The 19,257-nt window shown below is 25.0% G+C and overlaps 1 long non-coding RNA gene across 1 annotated transcript in view; it reads left to right on the top strand.

Annotated features, from left to right (window-relative positions):
* The window catches only part of LOC122507742, a 63,186-nt gene extending 44,687 nt beyond the window's left edge, over positions 1-18,499 (top strand). The window contains exons 5-6 of the long non-coding RNA XR_006302146.1: positions 18,101-18,272; positions 18,382-18,499. This is a non-coding gene — a long non-coding RNA (uncharacterized LOC122507742). The remainder of the gene's footprint in view (positions 1-18,100; positions 18,273-18,381) is intronic.
* The last annotated feature ends 758 nt before the right edge of the window (positions 18,500-19,257 follow it).

The raw sequence follows: 19,257 nt of genomic DNA, 5'->3' as shown, positions 1-19,257 counted from the left end.
TGGAACTGGATTTTCCACAGGAATAAAGACATTCAAAAATTTCAAATTTAAACCTTTTTTAAATTAAACAACTTATAAAAGTATTTGTTATAAAACATGAAGATATCGATTGCTCCGAGTCGTCGACTCGGAGTAATCGATTTCTTCATGTTTTCTAATAATTAAAGATGACCGAGAGATAAAATCATTATTTTTTATTATAAGAATATTGTTACTGTAACTTCATCAAAATTATTTTCATCATTTTATTTCAATTATTATTTTCTAGAATTTTAAATTATTTTTTATGAAAATAATTGAATTCCTGTGAAATTTTTATTATTTATGAAAATAATTAAATGTTTGCATACAATTTTAATAAAATTTTTTTTTAATAATTAAATTCTTTTTGGGAAATTTTATAAAAAAATAGTAGATATTGGAAATCATTGGAATTAGACAAATTTTTGAAAATAATTAAAATTAGGACAAGAATTTTTTTTTTGATATTTATATAAAAACAATTGAACATTGGAGAAGAATATTGTTATTTATAAAGATAATTAGGATTTTTACGAGAATTTTTTTTTAAATTTTGAACATTAGTTGAATTTTATAAGAAAAATTTTATTTTTTTTTGAAAATAATTGAATTTCTGCAATTATTTGCAATTTCTCCAAAATTGAATTTTTTTAGTGTTTTCAACAAAACTTTTTATTACTAAATTTTTAAATTCTATTATTTTTAAAATTGCTAATTTTATTTTAAAAAAAGGTATCAAGAAGTTGCAAATGTTGCTAGTGCATTTTTTAATATTATTTCATTATTACAAAAGTTTTAACGCAATTATCTTGATAAATAACAAAAGTCTTCACAGAAATTCAATAATTTTTAGGAATTTTAATAAAAATCTTTACCAAATTAAATTATTTTCATAAATAATAATATTCTTCGCAAGAATTCAATTATCTTCAAAGGAATAAAATTCTGCGAAGAAATTTAATTATTTTTAAAAATTTTCACGAATATCTCGTCAATAATTCAATTATCTTTACAAATAGCAAAATTTTTCGCCAAAAATTTAATTATTTTCAAAAATTCAAATAAAATTCTTTGCAGAATTTCAATTATTTTCAAAAGTTTTTTACATTTTAATAATTTTCAATATTTACTATATTCATAAAATTTATCAAAAGATTTAATTATTAAAAAATTTTTTTTTAAATATAATTCTACCTACGAAAACATTCAATTATTTTCATAAATTATAAAATTTCATTTAGGAATTCAATTATTTTTAACGCAGAATTTCAAATATTTTTAATACAATTTTAAATAAATTCCTCGAAAAAATGCAATTATTCTTAAAAATTTAATTAAAAAAATTAATTAAATTTAATTCTTAAAAATGTTATATTAAATTGTTTTGAAAAGTAATAAAATACTTTGCAAAAATTAAATTAGTTTCAAATTTTTTTAAAAATTCTCGTCAAGAATTAAATTATTTTTATAAATAGGTAGCGAAATTCTTCTCAAGAATTCAATTATTGTAAAAAATTTTAATAAAACCCTTGGCAAAATTTCAATTATTTAAACAAAATTTAATAAAATTCTTCTCATGAATTCAATTGTTTTAAAAAATTATTCTTTAAATTCTTCTCAGGAATTTAATTATTTAAAAAAATTTTAATAAAATTCTTCAAAAAGTTTTTAATTATTTTCAAAAATTGTTATAAAATTCTTTAAAATAATAAATTTCATTTTTTTTTTAATACAAATCTTCCTAAAAATTAAATTTTAAGAAATATTCAATTATTGAATAAATAATTTATTTTTGTATTTAAATAATTGAATTCTCGTAGAATTAAATTATTATTTTTCGTACTTTTGACTAGCAATTTTGTAAAATTAATTTTTTTGAAAAAGTTTAATTGAATAATAATTAAAGTAATTGATTTAAAGAAGAATTCTATGTAAAAAATTGTAGAAAATAATAAATGAATTGAAATGAAGAAAATGATCCGCTAATAATTGAAATAAAAAAATTATTCTCGAAAATTTTGATAAAATTCTTTGAAACGATTCAATTATTTTCAAAAATTTTAAGAACTTTTTTGTTGGCAAAAATTCAATTATAATATATACAATAGTTTGTATTTGAAAATTTGTATTTTTGTAAAACTGTAATAATATTTAAATGTTTAACAGAAAAAATTAATTATTTATTATTTTCCAAAAGTCAGGGAAACACTGAATCAAATTTTTAATTTTTTTAACTTTTTTTTTCATTCGTTAAATTTAATTTTTTGATAGGTAATTTTTACTACTTTTTTCAGTGTTAAAGCTACTTTTTGCTACTTTTTTAAAAAGTAATTATAGAGTGCGAAGCCTGCTGTAAAAAGAAAATGCTAAAATAGAACTGATTTCTAGTATCAAAATGGAACCAAATGCAGATTTAGAACCCAAAATCGGTTCTAAATTGAAATAACTTATCTTTCTACAGTGTATGTATAGAAATGCAAGTTTTATATAGAAAACTGCTTTTCAATGTCCAATATTATATAATTGTATATACATATATATCATTTAAGTGCTATATTTACGGTACGGTTATTACATAATATAATCCACGAATGAGAGAACTTTCATTGTTGTCACTTATTGAAAGTGTAACACCCGCAGAATTTTTTATAATAGTTTTGGAACCTGTCAAGATTTTGAACACGCCCGATATAAAAACACGTTGAAAAATGCTGGGCGGTCGAATGATAAATGACCACAAACTCATAAATGGCCGAATGATACACTTGAAAGCTTATTGTCGGAGTGAAGTTTTCACGTGGTTCCCATTGTTAAAGAGGGTGAAGCTCACCGCCTTGGCACCTTTGCATTATGTTTCATCGCGAGATGAAACGGACAAAAAAAACGCTATATGGTGAACCTCTCTCAAAATGAAAGCGAAAGAAGAGGGGGTGGATTTATATATATAAAATTTTTAAGCGTGATGCCGTAAAGTGTGTATATTTCTCATGTAAAAAAAATATCACCCCACGAATAAAGAATTTTGTTCCACTTTCTCGATTGTAATATGAAAAGGGAAACAATCAAAAGGAACATCTCTTCAAATTTACAATTTAGGTAATTGTATAATTGGAAAAAAAACTTTCTCACGGATAATGTAATATTAAACTTTTTTTATAATTATAAAAATAGAAATGATGGGAATTTTTGTAATAATTATGAAGTAAAAAATGTAGAAATATACGTTTGAGGTAAAATAACCTCTTTTATGGGGTATTTTCTTGATTAGCGTTATTAGATAATTAAATTTAATTACCTTGCTTATACCGATTAAATACCGAGTTATACCGATTAAATAGCGCAAGAAATGTCTGCTTCTATAAAGCGTCAGTTCGTATATATAATGAAATATATACTACTCTGTAAAGTTGAATATTCTCCATAAATGGGACCATAAAAAGGAATCCCCCCCTCGGTAAACCTCTTGGGCGCGATCATCTCCTTTTCTCATGATTGACAAATGCGGTAAAAAGCTTCAAACTTCATTCATACGTTCTTTATTTCATCTCGGGCGACTGAATTTAATGAGATTTACTCGTTACTGAAAAAAGCAGGTCGATGACTATAATAGTCATCAGCTTTCCGGTTATGAAAAAAGTTCTTATATGTATACGCATTTGAAAAAGTTTTCGCGTATGAATTATAAGTAAAGTACAGGCTTCGCACTCATCTACTAAAACCTACTATTTACTACTTTTTTTTAAGTTATGCTACTATTTGGGTACCTTTTAAGATTTCAGTCACGAAAAGCTACTATTTCTGTTTTTTTTTTAATTTCCACTACTTTAAATTCGTTACTACTAGAAATCAAAAACCTATTCTCAAAAATTATAATCAAATTCTTTGAAAGGATTCAATTATTTTCAAAAAAATATTCGAAATTCAATTATTTTCAGTATCTAGTATTTTCATCAAATTTCACAAAAGAATTCAATTATTTAACAAAAAATTTATAGATTCATTCAAAATTCAATTATTTCATAAGTAATAAACTATCCGCAGAAATTAAATTAATTTAGAATAGCATTTTCAAAAAAAAAAAATTTCGAAAAAATCAATTATTTAGCAAAATTTTTATACAATTCTTCACAATAATTCAATTGCTTTCACTTATAATATTTTTCATGGAAATTCAATTTTTTAAAAAAATTTCTGATAAAATTCTAATATAAGCAAGAATTCAATTATTTTCATAAATAATAAAACTTATCCAAGAATTTCAATTATTTTTAATACTATTTTAAATTAAATTAATCGAAAAATTCAATTATTTTCACAAATAAAATTATTCAAAAAAATTCAATTATATTTAAAATAAAATTTTCATTCTATTTATTATATATCGAAAAAATTAATTATTTAAAACAATGTTTAAAAAATTCTGATGAAAAATTCAATTATTTTTAAAAAAAAACCAAATTTTTCACAGCGAAATTCAATTCTTTTTAAACATTTTAATAAATTTTTTCACAATAATTCAATTATTTTTATAAATAATAAAATTCATCGCAGGATTTCAATTATTTTTAATACAATTTTACAGGAATTGCTAGAAAAATTTTATTATGTATTCTTAAAAAATTTAATTTTAGTATCTCGAAAAAATCAATTATTTAAAAAAATTATTTTTTCACAGGAATTCAATTTTTTAAAATATTTTTAATAAAATTGTTCGAAAGAAATCAATTATTTTAAATATAATTTTATTTAAATTTCTTTTGAAATAATTCAATTATTCTTTTAGATTTTAATAAAATTCTTTCCAAAATTTCATAAATTACATAAATAATTCTTCGAAAGAATTCAATTATTAAAGATAAATTACGAAATTATTCTCGAAAATTCAATTATTTTGAGGCATTTTAATAAGATTCTTTACAAAATTCAATTATTTTCATAAATAACAATATTCATCACAAGAATTCAATTATTTTTATAAATAATAAAATTCTCCACAGAAATTCAATTCTTTTTAAACATTTTAATAATATTTTTCGCAATAATTCAATTATTTTTATAAATAATAAAATTCTCCTCAGAAATTCAATTATTTTTGAAAATTTTAATGAATTTCTTGGCGACTATTCAATTATTTTCATAAATAATAAAATTCATCGCAGGATTTCAATTATTTTTAATACAATTTTACAGGAATTGCAAGAAAAATTTAATTAGGTATTTTTAAAAATTTAATTTTAGTATGTCGAAAAAATCAATTATTTAAAAAAATGATTTTTTAAATTATTTGAAAAAAGTTAAAAATTGTACAATTTTTCACAGGAATTCAATTATTTTTAAATATTTTAATAAAATTGTTCGAAAGAAATGAATTATTTTAAATACAATTTTAGTTAAATTTTTTTGAAATAATTCAATTATTCTTTTAGATTTTAATAAAATTCTTCACAAGAATTTATTTACCTATAAATAATTCTTCGAAAGAATTCAATTCTTAAAGATAAATAACAAAATTATTCCCGAAAATTCAATTATTTTGAGGCATTTTAATAAGATTCTTTGCAAAATTCAATTATTTTCATAAATAACAATATTCATTACAAGAATTCAATTATTTTTAAAAGTAATAAATTTCTACGTGGAAATTCAATTATTTTTAAAATTTCTAATAAAATCTATTTATAAAATTGAAAAATTTGATCCAACGGAAAGTTAATTATTTTTAAAAACTTTTCGCAATTCAATGATTTTCAATATCTACTATTTTCATAAAATGTCCAAACAGAATTTAATTATTTTAACAATTTCTTATAAAATTCTTCGTAAAAATTCATATATTTTCAAGAATAATAAAAATTTTTCAGGAATTCAATTATTTAAATTAGAATTTCCATAAAATTAGTCAAAAGAAATCAATTATTTAAACATTTTAATAAATTTTTTCACAAGATTTGAATGATTTTTATAAATATTTAAATTCTTCCATGAATAATAAAATTCGTTGCAGGAATTCAATTTATTAGAACTAGAAGGATAAGAAAGAAGTAAATATTTTTGATGAAAATTAGGAAAAAAGTCAGGAAAATAAAATATAGAATAGATTTTTTGGCAGTTTTATAAAGTGCACTGTAAAAAAAGGGAGTTAAAGGGAAGGGAGTTAAATTTTACACAGTAAAAATAAGAATCAACTCCAAATGAGAGTTAATTTAATATTTAACTCTCTTTTGGAGTTGATTTTTAACTCGAAAAATTTCACTTCCAACTCCAGTGACCGTCAATTCCCTAATTTTTTTACAGTGTAGAAAAACTGTGCTAGCATTTTTACACTGTAAACAATTTAGGGAGTTAACGGACTCGGGAGTGAAATTTTTCGAGTTAAAAATCAACTCCAAAAGAAAGTTAATTTCTAACTCCCTTCATTCAACACCCGCGCGAGTTATTTTTTCCATGGGGAGTTAGCATTTGGGTGTTAAATTTTAACTCTCTTTATTTAACTCCCCTGGCATTAACTCCCCAATGGGTGCGACTTTTATAGACCTCCCGGGTTTTTTACAGTGTATATACTCGGCAAAATCGGAACAGTTTCTACATTTAGGATTAGAAAGATTTTTGAGGAAAAAATCGCTAATGACTACACTGTAAAAAAGAAAGTTAAATTTTAACTCCCCAGGGGATTCTATAAAAGTCGCACCCGTTGCGGAGTTAATGCCAGGGGAGTTGGATAAAGAGAGTTAAAACTTTACACCCAAATACTAACTTCCCATGGAATAAATAACTTGCGCGTGTGTTGATAAAGGGAGTTAGTAAATTAACTCTCTTTTGGTGTTGATTTTTAACTCGAAAAATTTCACTCCCAACTCCTGAGTCCGTTAACTCCCTAAATTGTTTACAGTGTAAAAATGCTAGCACAGTTTTTCTACACTGTGAAAAATTTAGGGAATTGACGCTCACCGCGGTGTTGGGTGTAAAAGTTTTCGAGTTAAAAATCAACTCCAAAAGAGAGGTATTTAAATAACTCACTATTTTTACCAAGATCGAAAAAGGGGTTTTTGAGGATCAACTCCCGCCCGAGTTATTTTTTTATTGTTTTGGTGTTTACAGCTCCAGGAGTTAACATAGGGGTGTAAAGTTTAAATTCCCCACTGGGTGCGACTTTTATAAAATCCCCTGGGGAGTTGAAATTTAACTCCTATTTTTACAGTGTAAGGATATCAAATTGAGACAAAAAACGAATCAAAAGTGGCAACACTTTTGATTCGTTTTCTGTCTCAATTTGATATCCTTATAGAAAAGCTGTGAGGTGGATACTCAAAACGGACAGTGAGGATGAAATGGTTTAAAATAGAAATCATGAGTGATAATTGCAGCTCATTGTGATATATAAGCAAAAGGGTTAAATTGTGCGTATGTATATATAATTCAGGAGAACATCAGGATAATTGTAGATTCAGGTACACGGAATGAAATGAAGTTTGTGTCGTGGAATAATTTCGAATGCTGGACACTGACCCGAAGGACCCCTCTTAGCTTTCGCGGTTGCTGTCATTGTCTCATTGTATTATAAACGCATTGCGTCCGCTCAGAGTGCGTGAGTATCGATTGCCCTTGCCCCGCCTGCTCGCGTCGTCATGACGACACTCTATCTAACCCCTAACCTAACCTCCACCTTGTATATTCACCCTCAAACCCCGCACATCAATTCGGAGGACAAGAGGTGACAGTGGACAAGGAAGATTCTGTCGCCGCCTCTCCCGCTATACTCTCATCCTCTCCGCATCCAGTTCATCTTCTGATGTTGTTGTCAAAGCTTTCGTATATACCATACAACAACAAACCTTTCTTTCTTTCTTTCTTTCTTTTTTTCTTTCATTCTTTCTCTCTTTTACTCTCCTTTTTCTTTCTCTCAAAGACGACTTTTCATTTCACTCGCAAATTCACTATTATAATCTCCAAGAAAAATAAACGTATCGCAGACAATGTATACTATGGCTTTTGTATTATAAATTCACTTTCGTCAACATTCTCTCTTTAGATTATCGTCTTTCTGACAAGATTTTCAATATTTAACTAGATTTTGATGTTTACCCGCTTGACGGGGTTTAGACCTATGTCAAATGGGAATTTGATATGGGAAACTGGAAGTGTTGTAAATTTGCATAAATTGTTTGGTTTGATTTCAGAAAAAGTTGTACGGAACTATATTTATTTTCTCCTGGTAGAAATTTGTCAGCTATACTATAGTTTTTTTACTGAGTACTAAATATTTAGTAAATCTTTACCTATAGACATATTTATTATAGTTAGAGAAAATTTGTTATTTTAATATAAGATCAGTGTTCAGAAATGCTTTTTGTATTCTTTCTATTTTAATCCGATTTCGTATGAAAATAAGTCTTGCTTTTTTGTCTTTATTTGATAGGGAAAATAAAGTCCTTTTTGGACTTGTTGGCAATGATAAAACAAGCAGCGACTGTACCGACATTAGCACGACGTCTGTTGGTTTTGAAAAGAATCACTATTAGCTTTGTAGTAGAGTGCAAGTTTAGTATTTTTAAGGGCATGTAAAATAGAAAAATTGCAGGGATCGAACTAGGTCCGTCAATTTCGTAAGAGAATATTTTGAGAATTTTAGAGAAATTACAAATGAATGCAGAAATTCAATTATGTTCAAAAATTTTTAAAAATTCTCATCACAATTTCAATTATCTTCAGAAATAATCAAATTTTTTTCCGAAATTCAATTATTTTCAAAAATTTTCCTCAATTCAATGATTTTCAATATCGGCTATTTTCACAAAATTCTCCAAAAGAATTCAATAATTTAAAAAAAAAAATAAAATTCTAAGCAAACTTTTAATTATTTCCATAAATAATCAAAATTTCACAGTAATTCAATTACACTGTAAAAAATTTAGAGAGTTAACGGACTCGGGAGTGAAATTTTTCGACTTAAAAATCAACTCCAAAAGAGAGTTAATTTCTAACTCCCTTCATTCTACACCCGCGCGAGTTATTTTTTCCTTGGGGAGTTAGCATTTGGGTGTGAAATTTTAACTCTCTTTATTTAACTCCCCTGGCATTAACTCCCCAATAGGTGCGACTTGTATAGAATCCCGCGTGGAGTTAAAATTTAACTCCCTTTTTTTACAGAGTATAATTACAAATTTTTATAAATTTGATCTCAATATTTCAATTATTTTTATAAATAATAAAACTCATCGCAGAATTTTAATTATTTTTAATACAATTTTAATTTCAATTCTGTTGAAATTAGTTAAATTTATTAGGTATATTGTATTTAATATTATTTCTAAATTTTTATCGCCATTCTTAGGCAGAAAGCAATTATTTAGATAAATATCAAATTCTTTTAATAAAATTCTACGTAAACAAATTTTTTTTAAAAAATAATTAAAATTTCTCAGGATTTCAATTTTATATAAATTTTTTCGCAATAATTCAATTATTTTTATAAATAATAAAACTGTTCTCAGTAATTTAATTATTTAATTATTTTCATAAACAATAAAACTCATTGTAGGATTTTAATTATTTTTTATACAATAACTGTAATCGAATTCCTTGAAAAAGGTAATTATTCTTAAAATTTTTTTTTAAATTCGTCAAAAGAATTCAGTTATTTAAAAATTTGTTGATAAAATTCTTTATAAGAATTGAATTTAAAAAAAAATATAATTATTCAATAAGTTATTTATTTTTGAATCTAAATAATTGAATTTTCTAATAAAAATTGATTTAAAAATGAATTTCAAATAAAATTTTAGATTATATTTGAATTCTAAAAGCATTAGAGCGTTAATTTTTAGAAATAATTGAATTTTCAAAAGGTTTCAAATTAAAATCTTTAAAAATTTGAATTTTTCATATTTTTAACTAACAATTCTGTGGAATTAATTTTTTTTTTTGAGAAACGTTGCGGATTTTTTTTAAATTATTAAAAGTTTTTATTTTCTAATAGGGTCAATTGGGGTAAATGTAAACAGAATATCTATTTTTCACGAAAAACATTAGTTTTTTTTGTTAAAAGGTAAAACGGACGGATTTCTTTTGCATGAACTTGTTACTAGAGTTCCCTAGAAAAATTTGATGAGGTACAAAAAAATATTGATGAACCTGAATCGCCTAAAACTTACTGTTTACATTTACCCCGAGATTTTGAAATTTTCCTAAAATTCGGGGTAATTGTAAACACCACTGTAGTTAAGCGAGGTTTGAGAAACAAGTTATTTCAAGTATACTACTGTTTTAAGGGATGGAAAAACTGAAAAAAAATTCTTCGTAGATGTATAGTAAATCAACCAGTTGACTGATAATGTATCATATAAAATAAACAATCAACCATTACAAAATTAGTAATGTAAAAACTTCAATAACTTGAACAAATTTTAATAGATTTTCATTCAACTTGGTAAAAAGAAGTTTTTAAGGTTGCTGACTAAGAATCTAAAATCGAATTTTTAAATTTCAAAATGGTGGATCCAATATGGCGGATGAACCTAAATATAATATTTTTAAAAATTGATCAAATTTGCTTAAATCTGGCTACTAGGGGGTTTTTGAGGTCGCTGAATACGAATATGAAGTCAAATTTTAAATTTTCAAAGTGGCGGATGAACCTAAAAATATTTTTAAAAATTGATCAAGTTTTCAAAAAAAAAAATTTTTTTTATCAAATTTTTTTTTTTAAAGAGGACCTAATTTCCTTTTCTATGTAATTTTACATTGCCAAATTAATGAAATTGTGAAATAGAAGCAAATTTATTCAATTATTTTTTTTTAAAATGTAGTTCAAGTTCTGTTTACATTTACCCCGAGTTTTCGAATTCTCGGGGTAAATGTAAACACTTAATTATTTACTAAGTAAATTGACGAATATCAAAAATTAAAGTCAATTTTTGTTAGGGCATTAATAAGGAAGAATTACATATTTTTGTTTGATTTTTAAATTTATTTTTAGGCAAATGCGAGACAAAATACTGAAACAGTAAAACTTTGATTTTCAATCTTTTTTGCATTAAAAGATAACTTACACTATGGCATTGCCAATTGTCAAAATAAAATATTGGCAATACTCAGAACGTCTTGTAGGTGAGCTGAGGTAAAAATATTGACATCGTACTTATTTTTAAATTTGTAAATTTAGCTGAAACATCTACTGTTTACATTTACCCCTTGTTTACATTTACCCCAAATGACCCTATATATTTAATTGAAGAATTTACGAATAATTGAAATTTCGTAAAATTGAATATTGTAAACAAATGGATTTGAAAATTGTGAAAAAACTTTTTCTAAAATTATTAAAAATAATCGATTTAAAGAAGAATTTTAGTTAAAAATTCTTGAAAATAATACTTGAATTGATAATGATTTTATCGAAGACTCGGAGTTATTGATATCTTCATGTTTTATAATTAATTGTCAGTAATTGGTCCGTAATTTTTCATTTTTGGTCCGTAAAGTCCGTATTTTTAAATACTTTCACTGGTTCGAGCCCTGAACTTGCAGCTATTAAACTAAATGTACGATTTTTGTTTATCTTAAATCAATGAGTAAAATGGTAGAGTTCCAGTAAAAAATGACTTTGGCTTCTTCATAAAATTCCCCCAAAAAAATATTTCTAATTTTTAAAATATATAATTTTTTTGAAACAAAAGCCATTTGTAGAAAATTACATGCCGTACACATATAGGATTGTTTTTTGAATTAAAGAATGATTTCTTTTTTCTTTAATATAATAAATAATGAAGTGTTTTGAGAAAAAACGATTCGAAATAAAATTCCTGGAAAGAGGAGAAGTGCGTGGACCTGTTGGGATCGGTCTCACGATTTTTCGAATTACGGTACCCCGCAATACAATACGACTCATTATACTATCCGCGCATCTCTTCATGAGGTCATTTATCATTGTTCAGGTATAATACGCTGGCAACAAGAAGCAAACGATGTAATGAGGATCTTCAATTTTTTTTTTCTCTTTTGGATTTCAATAATTCTGAATATTTCAGTCGTGCATAGTGAGGGAACAATTTTTCTTTAAATTAAAAATCAATTTGTTTGGCAAATAAATGTTTGTTTACTATCAGAGTGGTATCTTGTAATATATCTGATATTAGACTTGACATTTCTTACAACTGAAAAATAGTGTTTATTTACTAATTTTTTCTGTTGAGTCAAGTAACATTTATCGTGCTAATTATCGGTATTTTCCCTGACTTCCCTGATTTCCCTGACCTGTGGCAATCCTGTTGATAAATTGAACCAAATTTTTGTTATTAATTTGATCCACTTTGATTTTCGCTTAAAACATAACAAACATTACTTGGTTTTTCTATGGATATCAAATTGAGACAAAAAAGGTATCAACGTTTTGATATGTTTTTGTCTGAATTTGATATGCTTAGAAAAACTGTGAACCTATAAGATTTTGCTTCTTATCTCCCTTTCTTCGCGTCGCGTCACATTTAGATTAAGATTACATAAAACAAATATTCATAAGTTCTAAATTTGCAACAGCAGCAGTAGCAGCAGCAGAAGCAAAAAAAAACGGAAACACTTTACAAGATTTCTATATGCAAAACATATGCAAAATTTATTAATTAAAAATTCCATTTGAGACTCATTATAATGTTATACAATACAAATTATAAGATTTTGATGGAGATACATTTGCTCATGTTATTATGTACATACGTACATGTGTATAACATATATTGTATATATAAATACGCGTGTGTGTCCGTAAAACAAACTGGATCCACAGAGTTTGGTCAGAGCTGCAATGTATATGAGAAAGAAAAATCATCCATCACGTTCGAGGCCATCGGACACACAGTGATGGGCGGACGATGTTTTAGGTTTCAGTTTTCTATAGGAGCACATCATAAAATTGATGAGCGTCTTTGACTAATTTATTACATCGAAAAAAGCGTACAAAATCCATAATGATCATATAGTAAGACTCCTCTTCTTACTTAATTTCCACAAGAAATATATACAGGCAAGCAAAAATTCCACTCATTTCACGAATCTTGATTGTAAACGATCATATCCTAAATATATAATTAATCAGTTACCGTATATATTACATACGCAATGAGGAATGTATAATGAATGATCGATCATTATTTCATATTGCAAATTGATTCCAAAAAGGGGAAAGAAATTTAGGAAAGTTTATGACTGTAAAAAGGTTTCTTCTTTTGTATAAAAAGAATTAGCAAAGAAAGAGTTGGAAAATGAATTTTCATTTATTCGCAAGTGAGTGTTTCTTGTAGTGTTACGAGACGGGTATTTAATTAATAATCTCGTACGATCTTATCGCTAACAAGGAACATCCTGCCGCTTAGTCCTTTACAACTTTTTAACTCTCAGTCAAAAGAGAATTTTTGAATTTTTTCATCAAACACGATTACAACCATGAAAAATGATGCAATTCTCACGGAGACACTCGTATCTGAAACCTCGATCTTTTTATTACGAATGACAAGTAAGTGAAATAAGTACTTCCATATGTACTGGATGTCAGAAAGGACACTTATTTACTATTCAGTCCCTCAAGATATAAATCGCAATAGGAAATTATCATTTAATATTTTCTACATTAAGATCTAACAAATCTGTTATTAATTCTTGTATTATTGTCATTTTTTAAATATACTGACAAGAGTTAATTATCACAATAATTCAGTGAAGAAAGGGTGCGTATAATCTAAAAAGAAGTGCTAAAGTCGTGTTGAAAAATGAAATGTTAAACAATAGTGAAGGTATATAAAAGTGTGGACAAACGAAAAAAAAGGGATATAGGAGCAAGATGTTAAAAGAAGAGTGAGAGAAGAAACAGTAGAAAAGACCTTGAATTCTTGAAGGAAGTGAGGAGAATATAAAGAAATCCTTGTAATCCCGAAAAGCTAAGCTGACAAGGAGGATGGAGATCATCCTTCGTAGTGGAAGATCTCTTTGAGCTTGAGAACAAACAGCGAAGTCAAGCCCGAACCACTCAAGCGCAGGACACGAGCACAAAGGACCAACAATATTCAGAACGATACACAGCTGGCTTGTAAAACACAGAGATTCTGTGAGATACCATGCTACCGCGCTTATAGTTACTCGGGTGGTCCAACAAAAAAAAAACACACAGAGAAAGAGAGAAATGAAAATAAATCGCTTCTCTATCGTTTTTCTCAGAGATTTCCCTTTAAAAAACATTCATTTTACATTTTCTAATAGATGTTGTTTAGCAGCCCTTCCATTTTTATTCCGGGAAAATTAAAAATAATGGGAAACTATATTTTTCGTGAAACATTTACATTGTTTTAAGTTTTAAGGTCTTAACAAAAAATCAGTAAATTTGAATAAGTGATATTTTTCCATTTTTCATGTGTGAACAAACTTCCAGGCAACTTTACGGATTAGTTGGGTGAGACCCAACTAACCTGTAAGGTTGCAGGAAGTTTGAGGTGTATACACTGCAAAAATAGGTGACTTTTTTGATCACTGAAAAAAAAACTTATTTGATTCAAATAACCGATTAATTGACTATTATCAGTTAAATATTTAATTGAATCAAATAATATTTATTGGAGTCAATTAAACGGTATTTGCTTCAAATACTGAAATTGTTGGTTCAAATACCATTTAATTGAAACCAATAAATATTATTTGATTCAAGGAAATATTTAATTGATAATAGTCAATCAATCGGTTATTTGAATCAATTAAAATTTTTTTTTAGTGCTATCTTAAAATAAGATTGTTTCTAAAGTCTACCAAAGCATCTTAGAACACTGCAAAAAGAAGTATCTTAATTTAAGATGTTTTGATAGTCATTTCTAAGATGTTTTGGTAATCACATTTTAGTTATTTGAAATACCCATAAAAATGTCCGTTTTTTTAAAATGTCCTTAAAGTCCGCAATTTAATTCAAAAAGGACGAAAAGTTCAAAAATTGTACGATATAATTTGGAGAATTTTAGAGAAATTATAAATGATTGCAAAAATTTAATTATTTTCAAAAGTAATAAAATTCTTCGCACACATTCAATTATGTTTAAAATTTTTTTAAAATTTTCATCAAAATTTCAATTATCTTTAGAAATAATTAAATTCTTCTCCGAAATTCAATTATTTTCAAAAATTTTCCTTAATCCAATGATTTTCAATATCTATATTATTTTCATAAAATTTTCCAAAAGAATCCAATTATTTAAAAAAAAATTAATAAGATTCTACACAAACTTTTAATTACATTCAAAAAATAATAAAAATTTCACAGAAATTCCATTATTTACAAAATTTTTTTTATCAATTTCTTGGCAATCATTCAATTATTTTCATAAATAATAAAACTCATTACAAAATTTCAATTATTTTTAATGCAATTTTAAATTTAATTCTGTTGAAATTAGTTGAGTTTTTTAATATTGTATTTAATATTATTTCAAAAATTTTAACGAAATACTTAGAAAGAAAGAAATTATCTAGATAAATATCAAAATTATTCCCAGAATTTAAAAATAAAATTCTTTGCAAAATTCAATTATTTTCATAAATAACAATATTAATCACGAGAATAAAATTTTATTTTTAAGAGTTAGAAAATTCTTTTTAGAAATTCAATTGTTTTGAAAATATAAAAAAAAAATTCTCGTCATGATTACAATTATCTTTATAAATAGCAAAAATCTTCGCTGAAATTCAATTATTTAAACAATTTTTAATAAAATTCCACGCAAACAAATTTTTTTATAAATAATAAACAATTCCCAGGATTTCAATTTCTTATAAATTTTTTCGCAATAATTCAATTATTTTTATAAATAATAAAACTGTTCTCAGTCATTTAAGTATTTTCATAAATAATAAAACTCATTGCAGGATTTTAATTATTATTTATACAATTTTAATCGAATTCCTTGAAAAAAGTGATTATTCATAAAAATTTTATTAAAACTCGTTAAAAGAATTCAATTATTTAAATATTTGTTGATAAAATTCTTTATGAGAATTCAATTTTAAAAAAATTCAATTATTCAATAAATTATTTACTTTTGAATCTAAATAATTGAATTTTCGTAGAATTTTCTAATAAAAATTGATTTAAAAATGTATTTCAGTTAAAATTTTAGATTATAATTGAATTCTAAAAGCATTAGAACGTAAATTTTTAGAAATAATTGAATTTTGAAAAGGTTCTAAATTAAAATCTTTGAAAATTTAAGTTTTTCATATTTTTAACTATTAATTCTGTGGAATTAATTTTTTTTTTTTTTGAGATTCTTTAATTGTGGACTTTTTTGAAATTATTTAAAGTTTTGATTTTCTAATATATATTTAATTAAAGAATTTACGAACAATTGAAATTTTGTAAAATTGAATTGTAAACAAATGAATTTGAAAATTCTTAAAGAACTTTTTAAAAAAATTATTAAAAATAATGGATTTATAGAAAATGTTTAGTTAAAAACACGAAAAAAAATTCATTTTTGTAAAAGTTACAAATTATTGCAAAAATTCAATTACTTTCAAGAGTAATAATATTCTTCGCAAAAATAAAATATTATTCAAAAGTAATAAAATTCATCTTAGGGATTTAATTATTTTCACAAATAATAAAACTCATTGCAGAATGTCAATTATTTTTAGTACAATTTTAATCAAATTTCTCGAAAAATGTAATTATTCTTGAAAATTTTATTAAAATTATTTTAATAAATTATTTATTTTTGTATTGAAATAATTGAATTCTAGTAGAATTTTCTAATAAAAATTGATATAAAACTTAATTTTAGTTAAAATTTTAGATAATAATTGAATATTAAAAGCAATATAGCGTGAATTTTTAGAAATAATTGAATTTTGAAATTATAATTTTTGAAAAAGGTTAATTGAATTTTTTTAATATTATTTCAAGTTTTTATTTTTCTAATATTTATTTAGTTAAGGAATTTACAAATAATTGAAATTTCGTAAAATTGAATATTGTAAGCAAATGGATTTGAAATTTGTCAAAAAATTTTTTTAAAAATTATTAATAATAATCGATTTAAAGAATAATTTTAGTTAAAAATTCTTGTAAATAATAATTGAATTGTAAATGATTTTATCACTTGGTCATCCGAGTCTTCAAAGACTCGGAGTTATTGATATCTTCATGTTTTATATTCATGAAAAATTTAATTTAAAGTTTTAAGTAAAATGTTCTCTTATTTGACTCGGACTGGTTATATTTTTGTCAGTAATTGGTCCGTAAATTTTTATTTTTGGTCCGTAAAATCCGCCACATATACACTGTTTGCTATTTGTTCTTTTTTCACAAATTTACAAATAAACTATATTAATAAATAAGTATACGAAAAATAAATAACAAACAGAATAGAAGAAATGTTTTTAAAATAGAGTTTCAGTTTAGTGAAGAGGCAGAAGAAAAAAGAATCCGTTTTATCCTTGTAAAGTTTGATGATAATAGAAAAATCATTTACGGGTCGACGATTTACGGTTCTGTGTATAGCGCGACTAGGTTTTAATAATCTGCTTAAAATGGGCGCTTTCATTGTTTACTATCCCATATCTTCGTCAAGGAGCAATGAAATGGCAGCTTTTCAACCCTCCTCCCCTCTTTCTCTCTCTCTCTCTACACCTGGGGCAATCACGTATTCATGATACAATGAGTAAGAAATTCTGACCTAGAAAATTGACCAGTCATATATATGTAATTCGTTTTGTGAATATGATGAGATTCAAGATAAAACGGCACAATTAGTTTTTCTTTTAATGTATTTTTCATCTGGAATTTCTAATCAGAATTCTAATACAAGTTAATGATTTGGGCATTCTCCATAGGTTGGTAATCAAAAAGAGATTGGTATTTTAATTTTTACATTAATAAGAATAAGCAGTGAAGTGGTTGGATAAGAATTAAAAAATTTTATTCAATAGGGAAAATTTGTCTGTTTCGTTAAACTAAAGTTGTAGATGAGGAGACATTGTTCGTTAATGTGATTTCACTAGTTAATATGGGTATTTTTTATATTATAAAATCTATTCTTTTCTTATTTTTCAGAAACTCAAGGGAAGTTTTGTGGTCATTGGGTGACTTCAATTTCTGCAGAAGGCCTGTTTGGTCAGTAATTAAAGGAACTCTTGCAGCTCCAGAAGAAGAGATGTCTGCTCACAGGAATCTTATTTGCTGTCATCGTATCCTTATTACTGCTATGCTATAATAGTCATAATAGGTAATAGATTATTTGATTCAAATTAAATTTCTCCAGGGTAGAACATTACTGGAATACTTAATATTATTGTCTTGTTTATTTTTTAATTAATTGTCCCTTTATTTTTCAGTTATTTCCCGCATTATTCTAAAGGATTCTCAAGAGATTACTACTACTCTATTATACTACTCTGCTCAACTATAAGGGTTACTCTAAAGGATAAGGAGGATGTAGGAGAAGAAAAGTGGTCCCTCTACCTCAACGTGAGAACGAGTCGTTCAATGACCGCATCAAGGAGTCAGCTAATTGTTGAGTGTTTATTTCATTTTTATTATTAATCCTTCCCTGTTTTACTCAACTTTTGACAATTTAATTCTTATTAAATTAAATGAGTATAGTAAATTAAATTATAATTTCAAAATTAACTTTTTAATTCAATTTTTAATTTAATTCAATTTTATCTTATGAGATTGCAATAATTTTTCTTGTTTAGAAGTTAAGTGAAATTCTTGGTTCAATTGAAACAATGGATTTTTTTAAACAGGGAAGGAATTCTAACAACATAGTGACACAATTGATAAATAATACTGATGAATAATACTGATGAATAATAATATTGAAGAATAATACTGATGAATAACAATATTGATGAATAATAATTATTAAGGGCTCGAACTAGGTCCGTAAATCCCATAAAAGTCCTAATTTGATTAAAAAAGGATGAAAAGTTCGTAAATTGTACGATATAATTTGGATAATTTTAGAGAAATTACAAATGATTGCAGAAATTCAATTATTTTCAAAAGTAATAAAATTCTTCCCAGAAATTCAATTATGTTCAAAAAATTTTAAAAATTCTCATCAAAACTTCAATTATCTTTAGAAATAATTAAATTCTTCTCCGAAATTCAATTATTTTCAAAAATTTTCCGTAATTCAATGATTTTCGTAAAATTTCCCAAAAGAATTAAATTATTAAAAAAAAAATTTAATAAAATTCTAAACA

This window comes from Leptopilina heterotoma, unplaced genomic scaffold, assembly GCF_015476425.1.
Source record: "Leptopilina heterotoma isolate Lh14 unplaced genomic scaffold, ASM1547642v1 Lhet_51, whole genome shotgun sequence".
Classification (NCBI taxonomy): Eukaryota; Metazoa; Arthropoda; class Insecta; order Hymenoptera; family Figitidae; genus Leptopilina; species Leptopilina heterotoma.
Note: the sequence above shows the minus strand (reverse complement) of the source record. Positions and strands in the feature narration are given on the sequence as shown.